This window comes from Taudactylus pleione, unplaced genomic scaffold (assembly GCF_031769625.1).
Source record: "Taudactylus pleione unplaced genomic scaffold, aTauple2 ptg000190l, whole genome shotgun sequence".
NCBI classification, from domain to species: domain Eukaryota; kingdom Metazoa; phylum Chordata; class Amphibia; order Anura; family Myobatrachidae; genus Taudactylus; species Taudactylus pleione.
Window position 1 is genome coordinate 8,592,523 of NW_028284592.1, and position 27,381 is coordinate 8,619,903.

The 27,381-nt window shown below is 33.5% G+C and overlaps 22 non-coding genes across 22 annotated transcripts; all 22 read right to left on the reverse strand.

The window, feature by feature from the left end:
- Positions 1 to 745: 745 nt before the first annotated feature.
- On the reverse strand, positions 746 to 828 carry TRNAL-CAG (transfer RNA leucine (anticodon CAG)). The gene has a single exon. It is a non-coding gene; the product is annotated as a tRNA-Leu (tRNA).
- A 1,939-nt stretch (positions 829 to 2,767) lies between these two features.
- On the reverse strand, positions 2,768 to 2,850 carry TRNAL-CAG (transfer RNA leucine (anticodon CAG)). Its single transcript has one exon. It is a non-coding gene; the product is annotated as a tRNA-Leu (tRNA).
- A 928-nt stretch (positions 2,851 to 3,778) lies between these two features.
- Positions 3,779 to 3,861, reverse strand: TRNAL-CAG (transfer RNA leucine (anticodon CAG)). The gene has a single exon. It is a non-coding gene; the product is annotated as a tRNA-Leu (tRNA).
- Positions 3,862 to 5,783: 1,922 nt separating this feature from the next.
- Positions 5,784 to 5,866, reverse strand: TRNAL-CAG (transfer RNA leucine (anticodon CAG)). The gene has a single exon. It is a non-coding gene; the product is annotated as a tRNA-Leu (tRNA).
- A 773-nt stretch (positions 5,867 to 6,639) lies between these two features.
- On the reverse strand, positions 6,640 to 6,722 carry TRNAL-CAG (transfer RNA leucine (anticodon CAG)). The gene has a single exon. It is a non-coding gene; the product is annotated as a tRNA-Leu (tRNA).
- A 928-nt stretch (positions 6,723 to 7,650) lies between these two features.
- On the reverse strand, positions 7,651 to 7,733 carry TRNAL-CAG (transfer RNA leucine (anticodon CAG)). The gene has a single exon. It is a non-coding gene; the product is annotated as a tRNA-Leu (tRNA).
- Positions 7,734 to 9,016: 1,283 nt separating this feature from the next.
- On the reverse strand, positions 9,017 to 9,099 carry TRNAL-CAG (transfer RNA leucine (anticodon CAG)). The gene has a single exon. It is a non-coding gene; the product is annotated as a tRNA-Leu (tRNA).
- Positions 9,100 to 10,027: 928 nt separating this feature from the next.
- On the reverse strand, positions 10,028 to 10,110 carry TRNAL-CAG (transfer RNA leucine (anticodon CAG)). Its single transcript has one exon. It is a non-coding gene; the product is annotated as a tRNA-Leu (tRNA).
- A 928-nt stretch (positions 10,111 to 11,038) lies between these two features.
- TRNAL-CAG (transfer RNA leucine (anticodon CAG)) lies at positions 11,039 to 11,121 on the reverse strand. Its single transcript has one exon. It is a non-coding gene; the product is annotated as a tRNA-Leu (tRNA).
- Positions 11,122 to 12,404: 1,283 nt separating this feature from the next.
- On the reverse strand, positions 12,405 to 12,487 carry TRNAL-CAG (transfer RNA leucine (anticodon CAG)). Its single transcript has one exon. It is a non-coding gene; the product is annotated as a tRNA-Leu (tRNA).
- A 927-nt stretch (positions 12,488 to 13,414) lies between these two features.
- TRNAL-CAG (transfer RNA leucine (anticodon CAG)) lies at positions 13,415 to 13,497 on the reverse strand. Its single transcript has one exon. It is a non-coding gene; the product is annotated as a tRNA-Leu (tRNA).
- A 1,283-nt stretch (positions 13,498 to 14,780) lies between these two features.
- TRNAL-CAG (transfer RNA leucine (anticodon CAG)) lies at positions 14,781 to 14,863 on the reverse strand. Its single transcript has one exon. It is a non-coding gene; the product is annotated as a tRNA-Leu (tRNA).
- Positions 14,864 to 15,790: 927 nt separating this feature from the next.
- TRNAL-CAG (transfer RNA leucine (anticodon CAG)) lies at positions 15,791 to 15,873 on the reverse strand. Its single transcript has one exon. It is a non-coding gene; the product is annotated as a tRNA-Leu (tRNA).
- Positions 15,874 to 16,801: 928 nt separating this feature from the next.
- Positions 16,802 to 16,884, reverse strand: TRNAL-CAG (transfer RNA leucine (anticodon CAG)). The gene has a single exon. It is a non-coding gene; the product is annotated as a tRNA-Leu (tRNA).
- Positions 16,885 to 17,812: 928 nt separating this feature from the next.
- Positions 17,813 to 17,895, reverse strand: TRNAL-CAG (transfer RNA leucine (anticodon CAG)). The gene has a single exon. It is a non-coding gene; the product is annotated as a tRNA-Leu (tRNA).
- Positions 17,896 to 18,823: 928 nt separating this feature from the next.
- On the reverse strand, positions 18,824 to 18,906 carry TRNAL-CAG (transfer RNA leucine (anticodon CAG)). Its single transcript has one exon. It is a non-coding gene; the product is annotated as a tRNA-Leu (tRNA).
- A 928-nt stretch (positions 18,907 to 19,834) lies between these two features.
- On the reverse strand, positions 19,835 to 19,917 carry TRNAL-CAG (transfer RNA leucine (anticodon CAG)). The gene has a single exon. It is a non-coding gene; the product is annotated as a tRNA-Leu (tRNA).
- Positions 19,918 to 20,845: 928 nt separating this feature from the next.
- Positions 20,846 to 20,928, reverse strand: TRNAL-CAG (transfer RNA leucine (anticodon CAG)). The gene has a single exon. It is a non-coding gene; the product is annotated as a tRNA-Leu (tRNA).
- Positions 20,929 to 22,867: 1,939 nt separating this feature from the next.
- On the reverse strand, positions 22,868 to 22,950 carry TRNAL-CAG (transfer RNA leucine (anticodon CAG)). Its single transcript has one exon. It is a non-coding gene; the product is annotated as a tRNA-Leu (tRNA).
- A 928-nt stretch (positions 22,951 to 23,878) lies between these two features.
- Positions 23,879 to 23,961, reverse strand: TRNAL-CAG (transfer RNA leucine (anticodon CAG)). The gene has a single exon. It is a non-coding gene; the product is annotated as a tRNA-Leu (tRNA).
- A 928-nt stretch (positions 23,962 to 24,889) lies between these two features.
- On the reverse strand, positions 24,890 to 24,972 carry TRNAL-CAG (transfer RNA leucine (anticodon CAG)). The gene has a single exon. It is a non-coding gene; the product is annotated as a tRNA-Leu (tRNA).
- Positions 24,973 to 25,900: 928 nt separating this feature from the next.
- TRNAL-CAG (transfer RNA leucine (anticodon CAG)) lies at positions 25,901 to 25,983 on the reverse strand. Its single transcript has one exon. It is a non-coding gene; the product is annotated as a tRNA-Leu (tRNA).
- Between the last annotated feature and the right edge of the window lie 1,398 nt (positions 25,984 to 27,381).

The following is a 27,381-nucleotide window of genomic DNA, read 5'->3' on the forward strand; positions in this document are numbered from 1 at the left end:
ACATTAACATGGAATTACCTATAGTTTAGGATTTTCCAAATATTTGAGAAAATGCTTGACACAAATAACATCTTCACATGCTCTACAATTAATGCCTGAATTTTGTATTGATTGATTGAGAGCTGCATTGAAAGAAAATCATTACTCCAAATGTGGCAGTTTCCAAAATACATTGAAAAGGGGATGTGCAGTATCTATTTTTCTAATTTATAGAATGCCAAGGAAAAATGCGGTAATTATTTTTTTGCTTTATTCAGGATTGGATTCCAAGTGTCTAGAATTTGTTGTCTTGTGGATTTTCACTCACCATAGAAAAGACATTTATGAACTTTCCAAGAACTGGCTAATGATTTTGGCTTACGGGCTTGATTGGATGCTATGAAGGAGTGTACAAGTAGGGTTTGTGTTCATGACCACTGGCTTAAAAGAGCAGTGTTCTTACTCCTGAGATATGGAGCCCTGATTCAGAAGTTGGGGGATATTTTATTTTGCAAACTCAGTATATGAAAAAATGTTGACCAAAGAAAAAAATACATATAATATTGATGTCTGAAGTAGTATTTAAGTCCATATTTTTAGGGAAGAATGCAACATTTTCTTTGATTGGTATAAAGCAGAAATAATGGAAGGTTGATTATTCTTCAAAGTGGTTTGTGAAACAGATTTCCAGTGAATATCTTAAGTATTTCTCTTCACAAGCAACAAGGAAGAGACATTGTAGAACAAAGAAGAAAAGGAAGAACACTGTCAGAAGTGGGATTTGAACCCACGCCTCCAGAGGAGACTGCGACCTGAACGCAGTGCCTTAGACCGCTCGGCCATCCTGACACATAAAAAACTGAGTTTCATAAAAATTGGATAAAACTAATTAACCAAAATTACTTTTTCAAAGGTGCAATGTCCATGCTGCTGTTGAAACTATTGATTCAAATATTAGTAATAAATTGCTTTTTCAATTATTTTTCAAAGATGCTTAAGGTTGGATAAATCAAAAAGATATTGTAAAAATAACATTAACACGGAATTACCTATAGTTTAGGATTTTCCAAATATTTGAGAAAATGCTTGACACAAATAACATCTTCACATGCTCTACAATTAATGCCTGAATTTTGTATTGATTGATTGAGAGCTGCATTGAAAGAAAATCATTACTCCAAATGTGGCAGTTTCCAAAATACATTGAAAAGGGGATGTGCAGTATCTATTTTTCTAATTCATAGAATGCCAAGGAAAAATGCGGTAATTATTTATTTTGCTCTATTCAGGATTGGATTCCAAGTGTCTAGAATTTGTTGTCTTGTGGATTTTCACTCACCATAGAAAAGACATTTATGAACTTTCCAAGAACTGGCTAATGATATTGGCTTATGGCCTTGATTGGATGCTATGAAGGAGTGTACAAGTAGGGTTTGTGTTCATGACCACTGGCTTAAAAGAGCAGTGTTCTTACTCCTGAGATATGGAGCCCTGATTCAGAAGTTAGGGGATATTTTATTTTGCAAACTCAGTATATGAAAAAATGTTGCCCAAAGAAAAAAATACATATAATATTGATGTCTGAAGTAGTATTTAAGTCCATATTTTTAGGAAAGATTGCAACATTTTCTTTGATTGATATAAAGCAGAAATAATGGAAGGTTGATTATTCTTCAAAGTGGTTTGTGAAACAGATTTGCAGTGAATATCTTAAGTATTTCTCTTCACAAGCAACAAGGAAGAGACATTGTAGAACAAAGAAGAAAAGGAAGAACACTGTCAGAAGTGGGATTTGAACCCACGCCTCCAGAGGAGACTGTGACCTGAACGCAGTGACTTAGACCGCTCGGCCATCCTGACACATAAAAAACTAAGTTTCATAAAAATTGGATAAAACTAATTAACCAAAACTACTTTTTCAAAGGTGCAATGTCCATGCTGCTGTTGAAACTATTGATTCAAATATTAGTAATAAATTGCTTTTTCAATTATTTTTCAAAGATGCTTAAGGTTGGATAAATCAAAAAGATATTGTAAAAATAACATTAACACGGAATTACCTATAGTTTAGGATTTTCCAAATATTTGAGAAAATGCTTGACACAAATAACATCTTCACATGCTCTACAATTAATGCCTGAATTTTGTATTGATTGATTGAGAGCTGCATTGAAAGAAAATCATTACTCCAAATGTGGCAGTTTCCAAAATACATTGAAAAGGGGATGTGCAGTATCTATTTTTCTAATTCATAGAATGCCAAGGAAAAATGCGGTAATTATTTTTTTTGCTCTATTCAGGATTGGATTCCAAGTGTCTAGAATTTGTTGTCTTGTGGATTTTCACTCACCATAGAAAAGACATTTATGAACTTTCCAAGAACTGGCTAATGATATTGGCTTATGGCCTTGATTGGATGCTATGAAGGAGTGTACAAGTAGGGTTTGTGTTCATGACCACTGGCTTAAAAGAGCAGTGTTCTTACTCCTGAGATATGGAGCCCTGATTCAGAAGTTGGGGGATATTTTATTTTGCAAACTCAGTATATGAAAAAATGTTGACCAAAGAAAAAAATACATATAATATTGATGTCTGAAGTAGTATTTAAGTCCATATTTTTAGGGAAGATCGCAACATTTTCTTTGATTGATATAAAGCAGAAATAATGGAAGGTTGATTATTCTTCAAAGTGGTTTGTGAAACAGATTTGCAGTGAATATCTTAAGTATTTCTCTTCACAAGCAACAAGGAAGAGACATTGTAGAACAAAGAAGAAAAGGAAGAACACTGTCAGAAGTGGGATTTGAACCCACGCCTCCAGAGGAGACTGCGACCTGAACGCAGCGCCTTAGACCGCACGGCCATCCTGACACATAAAAAACTAAGTTTCATAAAAATTGGATAAAACTAATTAACCAAAACTACTTTTTCAAAGGTGCAATGTCCATGCTGCTGTTGAAACTATTGATTCAAATATTAGTAATAAATTGCTTTTTCAATTATTTTTCAAAGATGCTTAAAGTTGGATAAATCAAAAAGATATTGTAAAAATAACATTAACACGGAATTACCTATAGTTTAGGATTTTCCAAATATTTGAGAAAATGCTTGATACAAATAACATCTTCACATGCTCTACAATTAATGCCTGAATTTTGTATTGATTGATTGAGAGCTGCATTGAAAGAAAATCATTACTCCAAATGTGGCAGTTTCCAAAATACATTGAAAAGGGGATGTGCAGTATCTATTTTTCTAATTCATAGAATGCCAAGGAAAAATGCGGTAATTATTTTTTTTGCTCTATTCAGGATTGGATTCCAAGTGTCTAGAATTTGTTGTCTTGTGGATTTTCACTCACCATAGAAAAGACATTTATGAACTTTCCAAGAACTGGCTAATGATATTGGCTTATGGCCTTGATTGGATGCTATGAAGGAGTGTACAAGTAGGGTTTGTGTTCAACACCACTGGCTTAAAAGAGCAGTGTTCTTACTCCTGAGATATGGAGCCCTGATTCAGAAGTTGGGGGATATTTTATTTTGCAAACTCAGTATATGAAAAAATGTTGACCAAAGAAAAAAATACATATAATATTGATGTCTGAAGTAGTATTTAAGTCCATATTTTTAGGGAAGATTGCAACATTTTCTTTGATTGATATAAAGCAGAAATAATGGAAGGTTGATTATTCTTCAAAGTGGTTTGTGAAACAGATTTGCAGTGAATATCTTAAGTATTTCTCTTCACAAGCAACAAGGAAGAGACATTGTAGAACAAAGAAGAAAAGGAAGAACACTGTCAGAAGTGGGATTTGAACCCATGCCTCCAGAGGAGACTGCGACCTGAACGCAGTGCCTTAGACCGCTCGGCCATCCTGACACATAAAAAACTAAGTTTCATAAAAATGGGATAAAACTAATTAACCAAAACTACTTTTTCAAAGGTGCAATGTCCATGCTGCTGTTGAAACTATTGATTCAAATATTAGTAATAAATTGCTTTTTCAATTATTTTTCAAAGATGCTTAAGGTTGGATAAATCAAAAAGATATTGTAAAAATAACATTAACACGGAATTACCTATAGTTTAGGATTTTCCAAATATTTGAGAAAATGCTTGATACAAATAACATCTTCACATGCTCTACAATTAATGCCTGAATTTTGGATTGATTGATTGAGAGCTGCATTGAAAGAAAATCAGTACTCCAAATGTGGCAGTTTCCAAAATACATTGAAAAGGGGTTGTGCAGTATCTATTTTTCTAATTCATAGAATGCCAAGGAAAAATGCGGTAATTATTTTTTTTGCTCTATTCAGGATTGGATTCCAAGTTTCTAGAATTTGTTGTCTTGTGGATTTTCACTCACCATAGAAAAGACATTTATGAACTTTCCAAGAACTGGCTAATGATATTGGCTTATGGCCTTGATTGGATGCTATGAAGGAGTGTACAAGTAGGGTTTGTGTTCATGACCACTGGCTTAAAAGAGCAGTGTTCTTACTCCTGAGATATGGAGCCCTGATTCAGAAGTTGGGGGATATTTTATTTTGCAAACTCAGTATATGAAAAAATGTTGCCCAAAGAAAAAAATACATATAATATTGATGTCTGAAGTAGTATTTAAGTCCATATTTTTAGGAAAGATTGCAACATTTTCTTTGATTGATATAAAGCAGAAATAATGGAAGGTTGATTATTCTTCAAAGTGGTTTGTGAAACAGATTTGCAGTGAATATCTTAAGTATTTCTCTTCACAAGCAACAAGGAAGAGACATTGTAGAACAAAGAAGAAAAGGAAGAACACTGTCAGAAGTGGGATTTGAACCCACACCTCCAGAGGAGACTGCGACCTGAACGCAGCGCCTTAGACACATAAAAAACTAAGTTTCATAAAAATTGGATAAAACTAATTAACCAAAACTACTTTTTCAAAGGTGCAATGTCCATGCTGCTGTTGAAACTATTGATTCAAATATTAGTAATAAATTGCTTTTTCAATTATTTTTCAAAGATGCTTAAAGTTGGATAAATCAAAAAGATATTGTAAAAATAACATTAACACGGAATTACCTATAGTTTAGGATTTTCCAAATATTTGAGAAAATGCTTGATACAAATAACATCTTCACATGCTCTACAATTAATGCCTGAATTTTGGATTGATTGATTGAGAGCTGCATTGAAAGAAAATCATTACTCCAAATGTGGCAGTTTCCAAAATACATTGAAAAGGGGTTGTGCAGTATCTATTTTTCTAATTCATAGAATGCCAAGGAAAAATGCGGTAATTATTTTTTTTGCTCTATTCAGGATTGGATTCCAAGTTTCTAGAATTTGTTGTCTTGTGGATTTTCACTCACCATAGAAAAGACATTTATGAACTTTCCAAGAACTGGCTAATGATATTGGCTTATGGCCTTGATTGGATGCTATGAAGGAGTGTACAAGTAGGGTTTGTGTTCATGACCACTGGCTTAAAAGAGCAGTGTTCTTACTCCTGAGATATGGAGCCCTGATTCAGAAGTTGGGGGATATTTTATTTTGCAAACTCAGTATATGAAAAAATGTTGACCAAAGAAAAAAATACATATAATATTGATGTCTGAAGTAGTATTTAAGTCCATATTTTTAGGAAAGATTGCAACATTTTCTTTGATTGATATAAAGCAGAAATAATGGAAGGTTGATTATTCTTCAAAGTGGTTTGTGAAACAGATTTGCAGTGAATATCTTAAGTATTTCTCTTCACAAGCAACAAGGAAGAGACATTGTAGAACAAAGAAGAAAAGGAAGAACACTGTCAGAAGTGGGATTTGAACCCACACCTCCAGAGGAGACTGCGACCTGAACGCAGCGCCTTAGACCGCTCGGCCATCCTGACACATAAAAAACTAAGTTTCATAAAAATTGGATAAAACTAATTAACCAAAATTACTTTTTCAAAGGTGCAATGTCCATGCTGCTGTTGAAACTATTGATTCAAATATTAGTAATAAATTGCTTTTTCAATTATTTTTCAAAGATGCTTAAAGTTGGATAAATCAAAAAGATATTGTAAAAATAACAGTAACATGGAATTACCTATAGTTTAGGATTTTCCAAATATTTGAGAAAATGCTTGATACAAATAACATCTTCACATGCTCTACAATTAATGCCTGAATTTTGTATTGATTGATTGAGAGCTGCATTGAAAGAAAAAAATTACTCCAAATGTGGCAGTTTCCAAAATACATTGAAAAGGGGTTGCGCAGTATCTATTTTTCTAATTCATAGAATGCCAAGGAAAAATGCGGTAATTATTTTTTTTGCTCTATTCAGGATTGGATTCCAAGTGTCTAGAATTTGTTGTCTTGTGGATTTTCACTCACCATAGAAAAGACATTTATGAACTTTCCAAGAACTGGCTAATGATATTGGCTTATGGCCTTGATTGGATGCTATGAAGGAGTGTACAAGTAGGGTTTGTGTTCATGACCACTGGCTTAAAAGAGCAGTGTTCTTACTACTGAGATATGGAGCCCTGATTCAGAAGTTGGGGGATATTTCTTCAAAGTGGTTTGTGAAACAGATTTGCAGTGAATATCTTAAGTATTTCTCTTCACAAGCAACAAGGAAGAGACATTGTAGAACAAAGAAGAAAAGGAAGAACACTGTCAGAAGTGGGATTTGAACCCACGCCTCCAGAGAAGACTGCGACCTGAACGCAGCGCCTTAGACCGCTCAGCCATCCTGACACATAAAACACTAAGTTTCATAAAAATTGGATAAAACTAATTAACCAAAACTACTTTTTCAAAGGTGCAATGTCCATGCTGCTGTTGAAACTATTGATTCAAATATTAGTAATAAATTGCTTTTTCAATTATTTTTCAAAGATGCTTAAGGTTGGATAAATCAAAAAGATATTGTAAAAATAACATTAACACGGAATTACCTATAGTTTAGGATTTTCCAAATATTTGAGAAAATACTTGACACAAATAACATCTTCACATGCTCTACAATTAATGCCTGAATTTTGTATTGATTGATTGAGAGCTGCATTGAAAGAAAATCATTACTCCAAATGTGGCAGTTTCCAAAATACATTGAAAAGGGGATGTGCAGTATCTATTTTTCTAATTCATAGAATGCCAAGGAAAAATGCGGTAATTATTTTTTTTGCTCTATTCAGGATTGGATTCCAAGTGTCTAGAATTTGTTGTCTTGTGGATTTTCACTCACCATAGAAAAGACATTTATGAACTTTCCAAGAACTGGCTAATGATATTGGCTTATGGCCTTGATTGGATGCTATGAAGGAGTGTACAAGTAGGGTTTGTGTTCAACACCACTGGCTTAAAAGAGCAGTGTTCTTACTCCTGAGATATGGAGCCCTGATTCAGAAGTTGGGGGATATTTTATTTTGCAAACTCAGTATATGAAAAAATGTTGACCAAAGAAAAAAATACATATAATATTGATGTCTGAAGTAGTATTTAAGTCCATATTTTTAGGGAAGATTGCAACATTTTCTTTGATTGATATAAAGCAGAAATAATGGAAGGTTGATTATTCTTCAAAGTGGTTTGTGAAACAGATTTGCAGTGAATATCTTAAGTATTTCTCTTCACAAGCAACAAGGAAGAGACATTGTAGAACAAAGAAGAAAAGGAAGAACACTGTCAGAAGTGGGATTTGAACCCACGCCTCCAGAGGAGACTGCGACCTGAACGCAGCGCCTTAGACCGCTCGGCCATCCTGACACATAAAACACTAAGTTTCATAAAAATTGGATAAAACTAATTAACCAAAACTACTTTTTCAAAGGTGCAATGTCCATGCTGCTGTTGAAACTATTGATTCAAATATTAGTAATAAATTGCTTTTTCAATTATTTTTCAAAGATGCTTAAGGTTGGATAAATCAAAAAGATATTGTAAAAATAACATTAACACGGAATTACCTATAGTTTAGGATTTTCCAAATATTTGAGAAAATGCTTGATACAAATAACATCTTCACATGCTCTACAATTAATGCCTGAATTTTGTATTGATTGATTGAGAGCTGCATTGAAAGAAAATCATTACTCCAAATGTGGCAGTTTCCAAAATACATTGAAAAGGGGTTGTGCAGTATCTATTTTTCTAATTCATAGAATGCCAAGGAAAAATGCGGTAATTATTTTTTTTGCTCTATTCAGGATTGGATTCCAAGTGTCTAGAATTTGTTGTCTTTTGGATTTTCACTCACCATAGAAAAGACATTTATGAACTTTCCAAGAACTGGCTAATGATATTGGCTTATGGCCTTGATTGGATGCTATTAAGGAGTGTACAAGTAGGGTTTGTGTTCATGACCACTGGCTTAAAAGAGCAGTGTTCTTACTCCTGAGATATGGAGCCCTGATTCAGAAGTTGGGGGATATTTTATTTTGCAAACTCAGTATATGAAAAAATGTTGACCAAAGAAAAAAATACATATAATATTGATGTCTGAAGTAGTATTTAAGTCCATATTTTTAGGAAAGATTGCAACATTTTTTTTGCTCTATTCAGGATTGGATTCCAAGTTTCTAGAATTTGTTGTCTTGTGGATTTTCACTCACCATAGAAAAGACATTTATGAACTTTCCAAGAACTGGCTAATGATATTGGCTTATGGCCTTGATTGGATGCTATGAAGGAGTGTACAAGTAGGGTTTGTGTTCATGACCACTGGCTTAAAAGAGCAGTGTTCTTACTCCTGAGATATGGAGCCCTGATTCAGACGTTGGGGGATATTTTATTTTGCAAACTCAGTATATGAAAAAATGTTGACCAAAGAAAAAAATACATATAATATTGATGTCTGAAGTAGTATTTAAGTCCATATTTTTAGGGAAGATTGCAACATTTTCTTTGATTGATATAAAGCAGAAATAATGGAAGGTTGATTATTCTTCAAAGTGGTTTGTGAAACAGATTTGCAGTGAATATCTTAAGTATTTCTCTTCACAAGCAACAAGGAAGAGACATTGTAGAACAAAGAAGAAAAGGAAGAACACTGTCAGAAGTGGGATTTGAACCCACGCCTCCAGAGAAGACTGCGACCTGAACGCAGCGCCTTAGACCGCTCGGCCATCCTGACACATAAAACACTAAGTTTCATAAAAATTGGATAAAACTAATTAACCAAAACTACTTTTTCAAAGGTGCAATGTCCATGCTGCTGTTGAAACTATTGATTCAAATATTAGTAATAAATTGCTTTTTCAATTATTTTTCAAAGATGCTTAAGGTTGGATAAATCAAAAAGATATTGTAAAAATAACATTAACACGGAATTACCTATAGTTTAGGATTTTCCAAATATTTGAGAAAATACTTGACACAAATAACATCTTCACATGCTCTACAATTAATGCCTGAATTTTGTATTGATTGATTGAGAGCTGCATTGAAAGAAAATCATTACTCCAAATGTGGCAGTTTCCAAAATACATTGAAAAGGGGATGTGCAGTATCTATTTTTCTAATTCATAGAATGCCAAGGAAAAATGCGGTAATTATTTTTTTTGCTCTATTCAGGATTGGATTCCAAGTGTCTAGAATTTGTTGTCTTGTGGATTTTCACTCACCATAGAAAAGACATTTATGAACTTTCCAAGAACTGGCTAATGATATTGGCTTATGGCCTTGATTGGATGCTATGAAGTAGTGTACAAGTAGGGTTTGTGTTCAACACCACTGGCTTAAAAGAGCAGTGTTCTTACTCCTGAGATATGGAGCCCTGATTCAGAAGTTGGGGGATATTTTATTTTGCAAACTCAGTATATGAAAAAATGTTGACCAAAGAAAAAAATACATATAATATTGATGTCTGAAGTAGTATTTAAGTCCATATTTTTAGGGAAGATTGCAACATTTTCTTTGATTGATATAAAGCAGAAATAATGGAAGGTTGATTATTCTTCAAAGTGGTTTGTGAAACAGATTTGCAGTGAATATCTTAAGTATTTCTCTTCACAAGCAACAAGGAAGAGACATTGTAGAACAAAGAAGAAAAGGAAGAACACTGTCAGAAGTGGGATTTGAACCCACGCCTCCAGAGGAGACTGCGACCTGAACGCAGCACCTTAGACCGCTCGGCCATCCTGACACATAAAAAACTAAGTTTCATAAAAATTGGATAAAACTAATTAACCAAAATTACTTTTTCAAAGGTGCAATGTCCATGCTGCTGTTGAAACTATTGATTCAAATATTAGTAATAAATTGCTTTTTCAATTATTTTTCAAAGATGCTTAAAGTTGGATAAATCAAAAAGATATTGTAAAAATAACATTAACACGGAATTAACTATAGTTTAGGATTTTCCAAATATTTGAGAAAATGCTTGATACAAATAACATCTTCACATGCTCTACAATTAATGCCTGAATTTTGTATTGATTGATTGAGAGCTGCATTGAAAGAAAATCATTACTCCAAATGTGGCAGTTTCCAAAATACATTGAAAAGGGGTTGTGCAGTATCTATTTTTCTAATTCATAGAATGCCAAGGAAAAATGCGGTAATTATTTTTTTTGCTCTATTCAGGATTGGATTCCAAGTGTCTAGAATTTGTTGTCTTGTGAATTTTCACTCACCATAGAAAAGACATTTATGAACTTTCCAAGAACTGGCTAATGATATTGGCTTATGGCCTTGATTGGATGCTATGAAGGAGTGTACAAGTAGGGTTTGTGTTCATGACCACTGGCTTAAAAGAGCAGTGTTCTTACTCCTGAGATATGGAGCCCTGATTCAGAAGTTGGGGGATATTTTATTTTGCAAACTCAGTATATGAAAAAATGTTGACCAAAGAAAAAAATACATATAATATTGATGTCTGAAGTAGTATTTAAGTCCATATTTTTAGGAAAGATTGCAACATTTTCTTTGATTGATATAAAGCAGAAATAATGGAAGGTTGATTATTCTTCAAAGTGGTTTGTGAAACAGATTTGCAGTGAATATCTTAAGTATTTCTCTTCACAAGCAACAAGGAAGAGACATTGTAGAACAAAGAAGAAAAGGAAGAACACTGTCAGAAGTGGGATTTGAACCCACGCCTCCAGAGGAGACTGCGACCTGAACGCAGCGCCTTAGACCGCTCTGCCATCCTGACACATAAAAAACTACGTTTCATAAAAATTGGATAAAACTAATTAACCAAAACTACTTTTTCAAAGGTGCAATGTCCATGCTGCTGTTGAAACTATTGATTCAAATATTAGTAATAAATTGCTTTTTCAAATATTTTTCAAAGATGCTTAAGGTTGGATAAATCAAAAAGATATTGTAAAAATAACATTAACACGGAATTACCTATAGTTTAGGATTTTCCAAATATTTGAGAAAATGCTTGATACAAATAACATCTTCACATGCTCTACAATTAATGCCTGAATTTTGTATTGATTGATTGAGAGCTGCATTGAAAGAAAATCATTACTCCAAATGTGGCAGTTTCCAAAATACATTGAAAAGGGGTTGTGCAGTATCTATTTTTCTAATTCATAGAATGCCAAGGAAAAATGCGGTAATTATTTTTTTTGCTCTATTCAGGATTGGATTCCAAGTGTCTAGAATTTGTTGTCTTTTGGATTTTCACTCACCATAGAAAAGACATTTATGAACTTTCCAAGAACTGGCTAATGATATTGGCTTATGGCCTTGATTGGATGCTATTAAGGAGTGTACAAGTAGGGTTTGTGTTCATGACCACTGGCTTAAAAGAGCAGTGTTCTTACTCCTGAGATATGGAGCCCTGATTCAGAAGTTGGGGGATATTTTATTTTGCAAACTCAGTATATGAAAAAATGTTGACCAAAGAAAAAAATACATATAATATTGATGTCTGAAGTAGTATTTAAGTCCATATTTTTAGGAAAGATTGCAACATTTTTTTTGCTCTATTCAGGATTGGATTCCAAGTTTCTAGAATTTGTTGTCTTGTGGATTTTCACTCACCATAGAAAAGACATTTATGAACTTTCCAAGAACTGGCTAATGATATTGGCTTATGGCCTTGATTGGATGCTATGAAGGAGTGTACAAGTAGGGTTTGTGTTCATGACCACTGGCTTAAAAGAGCAGTGTTCTTACTCCTGAGATATGGAGCCCTGATTCAGACGTTGGGGGATATTTTATTTTGCAAACTCAGTATATGAAAAAATGTTGACCAAAGAAAAAAATACATATAATATTGATGTCTGAAGTAGTATTTAAGTCCATATTTTTAGGGAAGATTGCAACATTTTCTTTGATTGATATAAAGCAGAAATAATGGAAGGTTGATTATTCTTCAAAGTGGTTTGTGAAACAGATTTGCAGTGAATATCTTAAGTATTTCTCTTCACAAGCAACAAGGAAGAGACATTGTAGAACAAAGAAGAAAAGGAAGAACACTGTCAGAAGTGGGATTTGAACCCACGCCTCCAGAGAAGACTGCGACCTGAACGCAGCGCCTTAGACCGCTCGGCCATCCTGACACATAAACACTAAGTTTCATAAAAATTGGATAAAACTAATTAACCAAAACTACTTTTTCAAAGGTGCAATGTCCATGCTGCTGTTGAAACTATTGATTCAAATATTAGTAATAAATTGCTTTTTCAATTATTTTTCAAAGATGCTTAAGGTTGGATAAATCAAAAAGATATTGTAAAAATAACATTAACACGGAATTACCTATAGTTTAGGATTTTCCAAATATTTGAGAAAATACTTGACACAAATAACATCTTCACATGCTCTACAATTAATGCCTGAATTTTGTATTGATTGATTGAGAGCTGCATTGAAAGAAAATCATTACTCCAAATGTGGCAGTTTCCAAAATACATTGAAAAGGGGATGTGCAGTATCTATTTTTCTAATTCATAGAATGCCAAGGAAAAATGCGGTAATTATTTTTTTTGCTCTATTCAGGATTGGATTCCAAGTGTCTAGAATTTGTTGTCTTGTGGATTTTCACTCACCATAGAAAAGACATTTATGAACTTTCCAAGAACTGGCTAATGATATTGGCTTATGGCCTTGATTGGATGCTATGAAGTAGTGTACAAGTAGGGTTTGTGTTCAACACCACTGGCTTAAAAGAGCAGTGTTCTTACTCCTGAGATATGGAGCCCTGATTCAGAAGTTGGGGGATATTTTATTTTGCAAACTCAGTATATGAAAAAATGTTGACCAAAGAAAAAAATACATATAATATTGATGTCTGAAGTAGTATTTAAGTCCATATTTTTAGGGAAGATTGCAACATTTTCTTTGATTGATATAAAGCAGAAATAATGGAAGGTTGATTATTCTTCAAAGTGGTTTGTGAAACAGATTTGCAGTGAATATCTTAAGTATTTCTCTTCACAAGCAACAAGGAAGAGACATTGTAGAACAAAGAAGAAAAGGAAGAACACTGTCAGAAGTGGGATTTGAACCCACGCCTCCAGAGGAGACTGCGACCTGAACGCAGCACCTTAGACCGCTCGGCCATCCTGACACATAAAAAACTAAGTTTCATAAAAATTGGATAAAACTAATTAACCAAAACTACTTTTTCAAAGGTGCAATGTCCATGCTGCTGTTGAAACTATTGATTCAAATATTAGTAATAAATTGCTTTTTCAAATATTTTTCAAAGATGCTTAAGGTTGGATAAATCAAAAAGATATTGTAAAAATAACATTAACACGGAATTACCTATAGTTTAGGATTTTCCAAATATTTGAGAAAATGCTTGATACAAATAACATCTTCACATGCTCTACAATTAATGTCTGAATTTTGTATTGATTGATTGAGAGCTGCATTGAAAGAAAATCATTACTCCAAATGTGGCAGTTTCCAAAATACATTGAAAAGGGGTTGTGCAGTATCTATTTTTCTAATTCATAGAATGCCAAGGAAAAATGCGGTAATTATTTTTTTTGCTCTATTCAGGATTGGATTCCAAGTGTCTAGAATTTGTTGTCTTTTGGATTTTCACTCACCATAGAAAAGACATTTATGAACTTTCCAAGAACTGGCTAATGATATTGGCTTATGGCCTTGATTGGATGCTATTAAGGAGTGTACAAGTAGGGTTTGTGTTCATGACCACTGGCTTAAAAGAGCAGTGTTCTTACTCCTGAGATATGGAGCCCTGATTCAGAAGTTGGGGGATATTTTATTTTGCAAACTCAGTATATGAAAAAATGTTGACCAAAGAAAAAAATACATATAATATTGATGTCTGAAGTAGTATTTAAGTCCATATTTTTAGGAAAGATTGCAACATTTTTTTTGCTCTATTCAGGATTGGATTCCAAGTTTCTAGAATTTGTTGTCTTGTGGATTTTCACTCACCATAGAAAAGACATTTATGAACTTTCCAAGAACTGGCTAATGATATTGGCTTATGGCCTTGATTGGATGCTATGAAGGAGTGTACAAGTAGGGTTTGTGTTCATGACCACTGGCTTAAAAGAGCAGTGTTCTTACTCCTGAGATATGGAGCCCTGATTCAGACGTTGGGGGATATTTTATTTTGCAAACTCAGTATATGAAAAAATGTTGACCAAAGAAAAAAATACATATAATATTGATGTCTGAAGTAGTATTTAAGTCCATATTTTTAGGGAAGATTGCAACATTTTCTTTGATTGATATAAAGCAGAAATAATGGAAGGTTGATTATTCTTCAAAGTGGTTTGTGAAACAGATTTGCAGTGAATATCTTAAGTATTTCTCTTCACAAGCAACAAGGAAGAGACATTGTAGAACAAAGAAGAAAAGGAAGAACACTGTCAGAAGTGGGATTTGAACCCACGCCTCCAGAGAAGACTGCGACCTGAACGCAGCGCCTTAGACCGCTCGGCCATCCTGACACATAAACACTAAGTTTCATAAAAATTGGATAAAACTAATTAACCAAAACTACTTTTTCAAAGGTGCAATGTCCATGCTGCTGTTGAAACTATTGATTCAAATATTAGTAATAAATTGCTTTTTCAATTATTTTTCAAAGATGCTTAAGGTTGGATAAATCAAAAAGATATTGTAAAAATAACATTAACACGGAATTACCTATAGTTTAGGATTTTCCAAATATTTGAGAAAATACTTGACACAAATAACATCTTCACATGCTCTACAATTAATGCCTGAATTTTGTATTGATTGATTGAGAGCTGCATTGAAAGAAAATCATTACTCCAAATGTGGCAGTTTCCAAAATACATTGAAAAGGGGATGTGCAGTATCTATTTTTCTAATTCATAGAATGCCAAGGAAAAATGCGGTAATTATTTTTTTTGCTCTATTCAGGATTGGATTCCAAGTGTCTAGAATTTGTTGTCTTGTGGATTTTCACTCACCATAGAAAAGACATTTATGAACTTTCCAAGAACTGGCTAATGATATTGGCTTATGGCCTTGATTGGATGCTATGAAGTAGTGTACAAGTAGGGTTTGTGTTCAACACCACTGGCTTAAAAGAGCAGTGTTCTTACTCCTGAGATATGGAGCCCTGATTCAGAAGTTGGGGGATATTTTATTTTGCAAACTCAGTATATGAAAAAATGTTGACCAAAGAAAAAAATACATATAATATTGATGTCTGAAGTAGTATTTAAGTCCATATTTTTAGGGAAGATTGCAACATTTTCTTTGATTGATATAAAGCAGAAATAATGGAAGGTTGATTATTCTTCAAAGTGGTTTGTGAAACAGATTTGCAGTGAATATCTTAAGTATTTCTCTTCACAAGCAACAAGGAAGAGACATTGTAGAACAAAGAAGAAAAGGAAGAACACTGTCAGAAGTGGGATTTGAACCCACGCCTCCAGAGGAGACTGCGACCTGAACGCAGCACCTTAGACCGCTCGGCCATCCTGACACATAAAAAACTAAGTTTCATAAAAATTGGATAAAACTAATTAACCAAAACTACTTTTTCAAAGGTGCAATGTCCATGCTGCTGTTGAAACTATTGATTCAAATATTAGTAATAAATTGCTTTTTCAAATATTTTTCAAAGATGCTTAAGGTTGGATAAATCAAAAAGATATTGTAAAAATAACATTAACACAGAATTACCTATAGTTTAGGATTTTCCAAATATTTGAGAAAATGCTTGATACAAATAACATCTTCACATGCTCTACAATTAATGCCTGAATTTTGTATTGATTGATTGAGAGCTGCATTGAAAGAAAATCATTACTCCAAATGTGGCAGTTTCCAAAATACATTGAAAAGGGGTTGTGCAGTATCTATTTTTCTAATTCATAGAATGCCAAGGAAAAATGCGGTAATTATTTTTTTTGCTCTATTCAGGATTGGATTCCAAGTGTCTAGAATTTGTTGTCTTTTGGATTTTCACTCACCATAGAAAAGACATTTATGAACTTTCCAAGAACTGGCTAATGATATTGGCTTATGGCCTTGATTGGATGCTATTAAGGAGTGTACAAGTAGGGTTTGTGTTCATGACCACTGGCTTAAAAGAGCAGTGTTCTTACTCCTGAGATATGGAGCCCTGATTCAGAAGTTGGGGGATATTTTATTTTGCAAACTCAGTATATGAAAAAATGTTGACCAAAGAAAAAAATACATATAATATTGATGTCTGAAGTAGTATTTAAGTCCATATTTTTAGGGAAGATTGCAACATTTTCTTTGATTGATATAAAGCAGAAATAATGGAAGGTTGATTATTCTTCAAAGTGGTTTGTGAAACAGATTTACAGTGAATATCTTAAGTATTTCTCTTCACAAGCAACAAGGAAGAGACATTGTAGAACAAAGAAGAAAAGGAAGAACACTGTCAGAAGTGGGATTTGAACCCACGCCTCCAGAGGAGACTGCGACCTGAACGCAGCGCCTTAGACCGCTCGGCCATCCTGACACATAAAAAACTAAGTTTCATAAAAATTGGATAAAACTAATTAACCAAAATTACTTTTTCAAAGGTGCAATGTCCATGCTGCTGTTGAAACTATTGATTCAAATATTAGTAATAAATTGCTTTTTCAATTATTTTTCAAAGATGCTTAAAGTTGGATAAATCAAAAAGATATTGTAAAAATAACATTAACACGGAATTAACTATAGTTTAGGATTTTCCAAATATTTGAGAAAATGCTTGATACAAATAACATCTTCACATGCTCTACAATTAATGCCTGAATTTTGTATTGATTGATTGAGAGCTGCATTGAAAGAAAATCATTACTCCAAATGTGGCAGTTTCCAAAATACATTGAAAAGGGGTTGTGCAGTATCTATTTTTCTAATTCATAGAATGCCAAGGAAAAATGCTGTAATTATTTTTTTTGCTCTATTCAGGATTGGATTCCAAGTGTCTAGAATTTGTTGTCTTGTGGATTTTCACTCACCATAGAAAAGACATTTATGAACTTTCCAAGAACTGGCTAATGATATTGGCTTATGGCCTTGATTGGATGCTATGAAGGAGTGTACAAGTAGGGTTTGTGTTCATGACCACTGGCTTAAAAGAGCAGTGTTCTTACTCCTGAGATATGGAGCCCTGATTCAGAAGTTGGGGGATATTTTATTTTGCAAACTCAGTATATGAAAAAATGTTGACCAAAGAAAAAAATACATATAATATTGATGTCTGAAGTAGTATTTAAGTCCATATTTTTAGGAAAGATTGCAACATTTTCTTTGATTGATATAAAGCAGAAATAATGGAAGGTTGATTATTCTTCAAAGTAGTTTGTGAAACAGATTTGCAGTGAATATCTTAAGTATTTCTCTTCACAAGCAACAAGGAAGAGACATTGTAGAACAAAGAAGAAAAGGAAGAACACTGTCAGAAGTGGGATTTGAACCCACGCCTCCAGAGGAGACTGCGACCTGAACGCAGCGCCTTAGACCGCTCTGCCATCCTGACACATAAAAAACTACGTTTCATAAAAATTGGATAAAACTAATTAACCAAAACTACTTTTTCAAAGGTGCAATGTCCATGCTGCTGTTGAAACTATTGATTCAAATATTAGTAATAAATTGCTTTTTCAAATATTTTTCAAAGATGCTTAAGGTTGGATAAATCAAAAAGATATTGTAAAAATAACATTAACATGGAATTACCTATAGTTTAGGATTTTCCAAATATTTGAGAAAATGCTTGACACAAATAACATCTTCACATGCTCTACAATTAATGCCTGAATTTTGTATTGATTGATTGAGAGCTGCATTGAAAGAAAATCATTACTCCAAATGTGGCAGTTTCCAAAATACATTGAAAAGGGGATGTGCAGTATCTATTTTTCTAATTCATAGAATGCCAAGGAAAAATGCGGTAATTATTTTTTTTGCTCTATTCAGGATTGGATTCCAAGTGTCTAGAATTTGTTGTCTTGTGGATTTTCACTCACCATAGAAAAGACATTTATGAACTTTCCAAGAACTGGCTAATGATATTGGCTTATGGCCTTGATTGGATGCTATGAAGTAGTGTACAAGTAGGGTTTGTGTTCATGACCACTGGCTTAAAAGAGCAGTGTTCTTACTCCTGAGATATGGAGCCCTGATTCAGAAGTTGGGGGATATTTTATTTTGCAAACTCAGTATATGAAAAAATGTTGACCAAAGAAAAAAATACATATAATATTGATGTCTGAAGTAGTATTTAAGTCCATATTTTTAGGGAAGATTGCAACATTTTCTTTGATTGATATAAAGCAGAAATAATGGAAGGTTGATTATTCTTCAAAGTGGTTTGTGAAACAGATTTGCAGTGAATATCTTAAGTATTTCTCTTCACAAGCAACAAGGAAGAGACATTGTAGAACAAAGAAGAAAAGGAAGAACACTGTCAGAAGTGGGATTTGAACCCACGCCTCCAGAGGAGACTGCGACCTGAACGCAGCGCCTTAGACCGCTCGGCCATCCTGACACATAAAAAGCTAAGTTTCATAAAAATTGGATAAAACTAATTAACCAAAACTACTTTTTCAAAGGTGCAATGTCCATGCTGCTGTTGAAACTATTGATTCAAATATTAGTAATAAATTGCTTTTTCAATTATTTTTCAAAGATGCTTAAGGTTGGATAAATCAAAAAGATATTGTAAAAATAACATTAACACGGAATTACCTATAGTTTAGGATTTTCCAAATATTTGAGAAAATGCTTGACACAAATAACATCTTCACATGCTCTACAATTAATGCCTGAATTTTGTATTGATTGATTGAGAGCTGCATTGAAAGAAAATCATTACTCCAAATGTGGCAGTTTCCAAAATACATTGAAAAGGGGATGTGCAGTATCTATTTTTCTAATTCATAGAATGCCAAGGAAAAATGCGGTAATTATTTTTTTTGCTCTATTCAGGATTGGATTCCAAGTGTCTAGAATTTGTTGTCTTGTGGATTTTCACTCACCATAGAAAAGACATTTATGAACTTTCCAAGAACTGGCTAATGATATTGGCTTATGGCCTTGATTGGATGCTATGAAGGAGTGTACAAGTAGGGTTTGTGTTCAACACCACTGGCTTAAAAGAGCAGTGTTCTTACTCCTGAGATATGGAGCCCTGATTCAGAAGTTGGGGGATATTTTATTTTGCAAACTCAGTATATGAAAAAATGTTGACCAAAGAAAAAAATACATATAATATTGATGTCTGAAGTAGTATTTAAGTCCATATTTTTAGGGAAGATTGCAACATTTTCTTTGATTGATATAAAGCAGAAATAATGGAAGGTTGATTATTCTTCAAAGTGGTTTGTGAAACAGATTTGCAGTGAATATCTTAAGTATTTCTCTTCACAAGCAACAAGGAAGAGACATTGTAGAACAAAGAAGAAAAGGAAGAACACTGTCAGAAGTGGGATTTGAACCCACGCCTCCAGAGGAGACTGCGACCTGAACGCAGCGCCTTAGACCGCTCGGCCATCCTGACACATAAAAAGCTACGTTTCATAAAAATTGGATAAAACTAATTAACCAAAACTACTTTTTCAAAGGTGCAATGTCCATGCTGCTGTTGAAACTATTGATTCAAATATTAGTAATAAATTGCTTTTTCAAATATTTTTCAAAGATGCTTAAGGTTGGATAAATCAAAAAGATATTGTAAAAATAACATTAACACGGAATTACCTATAGTTTAGGATTTTCCAAATATTTGAGAAAATGCTTGACACAAATAACATCTTCACATGCTCTACAATTAATGCCTGAATTTTGTATTGATTGATTGAGAGCTGCATTGAAAGAAAATCATTACTCCAAATGTGGCAGTTTCCAAAATACATTGAAAAGGGGATGTGCAGTATCTATTTTTCTAATTCATAGAATGCCAAGGAAAAATGCGGTAATTATTTTTTTTGCTCTATTCAGGATTGGATTCCAAGTGTCTAGAATTTGTTGTCTTGTGGATTTTCACTCACCATAGAAAAGACATTTATGAACTTTCCAAGAACTGGCTAATGATATTGGCTTATGGCCTTGATTGGATGCTATGAAGGAGTGTACAAGTAGGGTTTGTGTTCAACACCACTGGCTTAAAAGAGCAGTGTTCTTACTCCTGAGATATGGAGCCCTGATTCAGAAGTTGGGGGATATTTTATTTTGCAAACTCAGTATATGAAAAAATGTTGACCAAAGAAAAAAATACATATAATATTGATGTCTGAAGTAGTATTTAAGTCCATATTTTTAGGGAAGATTGCAACATTTTCTTTGATTGATATAAACCAGAAATAATGGAAGGTTGATTATTCTTCAAAGTGGTTTGTGAAACAGATTTGCAGTGAATATCTTAAGTATTTCTCTTCACAAGCAACAAGGAAGAGACATTGTAGAACAAAGAAGAAAAGGAAGAACACTGTCAGAAGTGGGATTTGAACCCACGCCTCCAGAGGAGACTGCGACCTGAACGCAGCCCCTTAGACCGCTCGGCCATCCTGACACATAAAAAGCTACGTTTCATAAAAATTGGATAAAACTAATTAACCAAAACTACTTTTTCAAAGGTGCAATGTCCATGCTGCTGTTGAAACTATTGATTCAAATATTAGTAATAAATTGCTTTTTCAATTATTTTTCAAAGATGCTTAAGGTTGGATAAATCAAAAAGATATTGTAAAAATAACATTAACACGGAATTACCTATAGTTTAGGATTTTCCAAATATTTGAGAAAATACTTGACACAAATAACATCTTCACATGCTCTACAATTAATGCCTGAATTTTGTATTGATTGATTGAGAGCTGCATTGAAAGAAAATCATTACTCCAAATGTGGCAGTTTCCAAAATACATTGAAAAGGGGATGTGCAGTATCTATTTTTCTAATTCATAGAATGCCAAGGAAAAATGCGGTAATTATTTTTTTTGCTCTATTCAGGATTGGATTCCAAGTGTCTAGAATTTGTTGTCTTGTGGATTTTCACTCACCATAGAAAAGACATTTATGAACTTTCCAAGAACTGGCTAATGATATTGGCTTATGGCCTTGATTGGATGCTATGAAGGAGTGTACAAGTAGGGTTTGTGTTCAACACCACTGGCTTAAAAGAGCAGTGTTCTTACTCCTGAGATATGGAGCCCTGATTCAGAAGTTGGGGGATATTTTATTTTGCAAACTCAGTATATGAAAAAATGTTGACCAAAGAAAAAAATACATATAATATTGATGTCTGAAGTAGTATTTAAGTCCATATTTTTAGGGAAGATTGCAACATTTTCTTTGATTGATATAAAGCAGAAATAATGGAAGGTTGATTATTCTTCAAAGTGGTTTGTGAAACAGATTTGCAGTGAATATCTTAAGTATTTCTCTTCACAAGCAACAAGGAAGAGACATTGTAGAACAAAGAAGAAAAGGAAGAACACTGTCAGAAGTGGGATTTGAACCCACACCTCCAGAGGAGACTGCGACCTGAACGCAGCACCTTAGACAGCTCGGCCATCCTGACACATAAAAAACTACGTTACATAAAAATTGGATAAAACTAATTAACCAAAATTACTTTTTCAAAGGTGCAATGTCCATGCTGCTGTTGAAACTATTGATTCAAATATTAGTATTAAATTGCTTTTTCAATTATTTTTCAAAGATGCTTAAAGTTGGATAAATCAAAAAGACATTGTAAAAATAACATTAACACGGAATTACCTATAGTTTAGGATTTTCCAAATATTTGAGAAAATGCTTGACACAAATAACATCTTCACATGCTCTACAATTAATGCCTGAATTTTGTATTGATTGATTGAGAGCTGCATTGAAAGAAAATCATTACTCCAAATGTGGCAGTTTCCAAAATACATTGAAAAGGGGATGTGCAGTATCTATTTTTCTAATTCATAGAATGCCAAGGAAAAATGCGGTAATTATTTTTTTTGCTCTATTCAGGATTGGATTCCAAGTGTCTAGAATTTGTTGTCTTGTGGATTTTCACTCACCATAGAAACGACATTTATGAACTTTCCAAGAACTGGCTAATGATATTGGCTTATGGCCTTGATTGGATGCTATGAAGGAGTGTACAAGTAGGGTTTGTGTTCATGACCACTGGCTTAAAAGAGCAGTGTTCTTACTCCTGAGATATGGAGCCCTGATTCAGAAGTTGGGGGATATTTTATTTTGCAAACTCAGTATATGAAAAAATGTTGACCAAAGAAAAAAATACATATAATATTGATGTCTGAAGTAGTATTTAAGTCCATATTTTTAGGGAAGATTGCAACATTTTCTTTGATTGATATAAAGCAGAAATAATGGAAGGTTGATTATTCTTCAAAGTGGTTTGTGAAACAGATTTGCAGTGAATATCTTAAGTATTTCTCTTCACAAGCAACAAGGAAGAGACATTGTAGAACAAAGAAGAAAAGGAAGAACACTGTCAGAAGTGGGATTTGAACCCACGCCTCCAGAGGAGACTGCGACCTGAACGCAGCGCCTTAGACCGCTCGGCCATCCTGGCACATAAAACACTAAGTTTCATAAAAATTGGATAAAACTAATTAACCAAAATTACTTTTTCAAAGGTGCAATGTCCATGCTGCTGTTGAAACTATTGATTCAAATATTAGTAATAAATTGCTTTTTCAATTATTTTTCAAAGTTGCTTAAAGTTGGATAAATCAAAAAGATATTGTAAAAATAACATTAACACGGAATTAACTATAGTTTAGGATTTTCCAAATATTTGAGAAAATGCTTGATACAAATAACATCTTCACATGCTCTACAATTAATGCCTGAATTTTGTATTGATTGATTGAGAGCTGCATTGAAAGAAAATCATTACTCCAAATGTGGCAGTTTCCAAAATACATTGAAAAGGGGTTGTGCAGTATCTATTTTTCTAATTCATAGAATGCCAAGGAAAAATGCGGTAATTATTTTTTTTGCTCTATTCAGGATTGGATTCCAAGTGTCTAGAATTTGTTGTCTTGTGGATTTTCACTCACCATAGAAAAGACATTTATGAACTTTCCAAGAACTGGCTAATGATATTGGCTTATGGCCTTGATTGGATGCTATGAAGGAGTGTACAAGTAGGGTTTGTGTTCATGACCACTGGCTTAAAAGAGCAGTGTTCTTACTCCTGAGATATGGAGCCCTGATTCAGAAGTTGGGGGATATTTTATTTTGCAAACTCAGTATATGAAAAAATGTTGACCAAAGAAAAAAATATATATAATATTGATGTCTGAAGTAGTATTTAAGTCCATATTATTAGGAAAGATTGCAACATTTTCTTTGATTGATATAAAGCAGAAATAATGGAAGGTTGATTATTCTTCAAAGTAGTTTGTGAAACAGATTTGCAGTGAATATCTTAAGTATTTCTCTTCACAAGCAACAAGGAAGAGACATTGTAGAACAAAGAAGAAAAGGAAGAACACTGTCAGAAGTGGGATTTGAACCCACGCCTCCAGAGGAGACTGCGACCTGAACGCAGCGCCTTAGACCGCTCGGCCATCCTGACACATAAAAAACTAATTTTCATAAAAATTGGATAAAACTAATTAACCAAAATTACTTTTTCAAAGGTGCAATGTCCATGCTGCTGTTGAAACTATTGATTCAAATATTAGTAATAAATTGCTTTTTCAATTATTTTTCAAAGATGCTTAAAGTTGGATAAATCAAAAAGATATTGTAAAAATAACATTAACACGGAATTAACTATAGTTTAGGATTTTCCAAATATTTGAGAAAATGCTTGATACAAATAACATCTTCACATGCTCTACAATTAATGCCTGAATTTTGTATTGATTGATTGAGAGCTGCATTGAAAGAAAATCATTACTCCAAATGTGGCAGTTTCCAAAATACATTGAAAAGGGGTTGTGCAGTATCTATTTTTCTAATTCATAGAATGCCAAGGAAAAATGCGGTAATTATTTTTTTTGCTCTATTCAGGATTGGATTCCAAGTGTCTAGAATTTGTTGTCTTGTGGATTTTCACTCACCATAGAAAAGACATTTATGAACTTTCCAAGAACTGGCTAATGATATTGGCTTATGGCCTTGATTGGATGCTATGAAGGAGTGTACAAGTAGGGTTTGTGTTCATGACCACTGGCTTAAAAGAGCAGTGTTCTTACTCCTGAGATATGGAGCCCTGATTCAGAAGTTGGGGGATATTTTATTTTGCAAACTCAGTATATGAAAAAATGTTGACCAAAGAAAAAAATACATATAATATTGATGTCTGAAGTAGTATTTAAGTCCATATTTTTAGGGAAGATTGCAACATTTTCTTTGATTGATATAAAGCAGAAATAATGGAAGGTTGATTATTCTTCAAAGTGGTTTGTGAAACAGATTTGCAGTGAATATCTTAAGTATTTCTCTTCACAAGCAACAAGGAAGAGACATTGTAGAACAAAGAAGAAAAGGAAGAACACTGTCAGAAGTGGGATTTGAACCCACGCCTCCAGAGGAGACTGCGACCTGAACGCAGCGCCTTAGACCGCTCGGCCATCCTGGCACATAAAACACTAAGTTTCATAAAAATTGGATAAAACTAATTAACCAAAATTACTTTTTCAAAGGTGCAATGTCCATGCTGCTGTTGAAACTATTGATTCAAATATTAGTAATAAATTGCTTTTTCAATTATTTTTCAAAGTTGCTTAAAGTTGGATAAATCAAAAAGATATTGTAAAAATAACATTAACACGGAATTAACTATAGTTTAGGATTTTCCAAATATTTGAGAAAATGCTTGATACAAATAACATCTTCACATGCTCTACAATTAATGCCTGAATTTTGTATTGATTGATTGAGAGCTGCATTGAAAGAAAATCATTACTCCAAATGTGGCAGTTTCCAAAATACATTGAAAAGGGGTTGTGCAGTATCTATTTTTCTAATTCATAGAATGCCAAGGAAAAATGCGGTAATTATTTTTTTTGCTCTATTCAGGATTGGATTCCAAGTGTCTAGAATTTGTTGTCTTGTGGATTTTCACTCACCATAGAAAAGACATTTATGAACTTTCCAAGAACTGGCTAATGATATTGGCTTATGGCCTTGATTGGATGCTATGAAGGAGTGTACAAGTAGGGTTTGTGTTCATGACCACTGGCTTAAAAGAGCAGTGTTCTTACTCCTGAGATATGGAGCCCTGATTCAGAAGTTGGGGGATATTTTATTTTGCAAACTCAGTATATGAAAAAATGTTGACCAAAGAAAAAAATATATATAATATTGATGTCTGAAGTAGTATTTAAGTCCATATTATTAGGAAAGATTGCAACATTTTCTCTGATTGATATAAAGCAGAAATAATGGAAGGTTGATTATTCTTCAAAGTAGTTTGTGAAACAGATTTGCAGTGAATATCTTAAGTATTTCTCTTCACAAGCAACAAGGAAGAGACATTGTAGAACAAAGAAGAAAAGGAAGAACACTGTCAGAAGTGGGATTTGAACCCACGCCTCCAGAGGAGACTGCGACCTGAACGCAGCGCCTTAGACCGCTCGGCCATCCTGACACATAAAAAACTAATTTTCATAAAAATTGGATAAAACTAATTAACCAAAATTACTTTTTCAAAGGTGCAATGTCCATGCTGCTGTTGAAACTATTGATTCAAATATTAGTAATAAATTGCTTTTTCAATTATTTTTCAAAGATGCTTAAAGTTGGATAAATCAAAAAGATATTGTAAAAATAACATTAACACGGAATTAACTATAGTTTAGGATTTTCCAAATATTTGAGAAAATGCTTGATACAAATAACATCTTCACATGCTCTACAATTAATGCCTGAATTTTGTATTGATTGATTGAGAGCTGCATTGAAAGAAAATCATTACTCCAAATGTGGCAGTTTCCAAAATACATTGAAAAGGGGTTGTGCAGTATCTATTTTTCTAATTCATAGAATGCCAAGGAAAAATGCGGTAATTATTTTTTTTGCTCTATTCAGGATTGGATTCCAAGTGTCTAGAATTTGTTGTCTTGTGGATTTTCACTCACCATAGAAAAGACATTTATGAACTTTCCAAGAACTGGCTAATGATATTGGCTTATGGCCTTGATTGGATGCTATGAAGGAGTGTACAAGTAGGGTTTGTGTTCATGACCACTGGCTTAAAAGAGCAGTGTTCTTACTCCTGAGATATGGAGCCCTGATTCAGAAGTTGGGGGATATTTTATTTTGCAAACTCAGTATATGAAAAAATGTTGACCAAAGAAAAAAATACATATAATATTGATGTCTGAAGTAGTATTTAAGTCCATATTTTTAGGAAAGATTGCAACATTTTCTTTGATTGATATAAAGCAGAAATAATGGAAGGTTGATTATTCTTCAAAGTAGTTTGTGAAACAGATTTGCAGTGAATATCTTAAGTATTTCTCTTCACAAGCAACAAGGAAGAGACATTGTAGAACAAAGAAGAAAAGGAAGAACACTGTCAGAAGTGGGATTTGCACCCTCACCTCCAGAGGAGACTGCGACCTGAACGCAGCGCCTTAGACCGCTCTGCCATCCTGACACATAAAAAACTACGTTTCATAAAAATTGGATAAAACTAATTAACCAAAACTACTTTTTCAAAGGTGCAATGTCCATGCTGCTGTTGAAACTATTGATTCAAATATTAGTAATAAATTGCTTTTTCAAATATTTTTCAAAGATGCTTAAGGTTGGATAAATCAAAAAGATATTGTAAAAATAACATTAACACGGAATTACCTATAGTTTAGGATTTTCCAAATATTTGAGAAAATGCTTGACACAAATAACATCTTCACATGCTCTACAATTAATGCCTGAATTTTGTATTGATTGATTGAGAGCTGCATTGAAAGAAAATCATTACTCCAAATGTGGCAGTTTCCAAAATACATTGAAAAGGGGATGTGCAGTATCTATTTTTCTA